Source organism: Pistacia vera, unplaced genomic scaffold (genome assembly GCF_008641045.1).
Source record: "Pistacia vera cultivar Batoury unplaced genomic scaffold, PisVer_v2 Contig4, whole genome shotgun sequence".
Taxonomy (NCBI): domain Eukaryota; kingdom Viridiplantae; phylum Streptophyta; class Magnoliopsida; order Sapindales; family Anacardiaceae; genus Pistacia; species Pistacia vera.
The window spans coordinates 617,332-618,400 of record NW_022196223.1 but is presented as its reverse complement, the minus strand read 5'-3'; positions in this window follow the sequence as shown (position 1 = coordinate 618,400).

Genomic DNA, 1,069 nt, shown 5'->3' with positions numbered 1-1,069 from the left:
ACTTTTGTTCTTTTATAGATGTTGCGCAGATCGTATGATCTATAAATCTACTTTAATTATATGTGCCAACTAATCTTTAATTAATTTTTTGTTAGTTGTAGGATATGTTTTAAAATAATACCCCATGGAGCATTTCTTCTTTATCATAGTAGATTTATTAGGGTTTATTCAGTAATCTTGATTTGATTATTATTATTAACTTTACTTAATGGTGTCAAGCTCATTATTATTGCACTGGTGATGTAGACTTAAAGGAAAACAACTAGGATGAATGTGTAATTAAACTATGTGATTAATTTTAAAGTGTAAATTTGTGGGATCTGTTGGGCTGACTGACTTTATATTGCCTTCCCTTTTGGGGAGAAAGATATTGGAAAAGCTAAATTTCCTTGTGCTTTGTGAATGTGAGAAGAGATAAACAAAAGGTGTTAAAAATCAAAAGTTAATTAATTAATTGAAGAAGCAAAAGCTCTTAATGCACAATCCACTAGATCTGGTTGTCTTAGTACTTTAGCTTTTGTCTTATTGCTTAAACTATTTGATGCATTGATTCAAATTATTAATTTCTTTATCCTCTGAACTTCATCACCTACCTTATCTCTTTAGCCATGGGAGAAGAAGGAGAACAAAGAATAAATAAATAAATAAATAACTATTATATTATATAATATATATATATATATTATATATATATATATATATATAATATATATATATATATATATATAATATAATATATATATAATATATAAGTACTTAGGTTTTATCAAGTCTAATCAATTTTATATTGCTCTCATCAGTAATATGCAAATTGATTGGAGGAATTTAAATCTGTGTTTCTCAAATCCTTGCATACACATGCTCGCACCCACTAACAATCTTATTATATAAATATATGATGCATGCATGCAGGCATGAATGACTACACTCCATGTATGCTTTATTTTTGTTAATTTTTGTATTTTTATATAATGGATGTTTGAAAAATAAATGTTACGTTTCATTTTGGGGTCAAAAGGTTTTCCAATTTTATTGATGGTGCGCACTTTCACATCAATTAAAAAGGCTG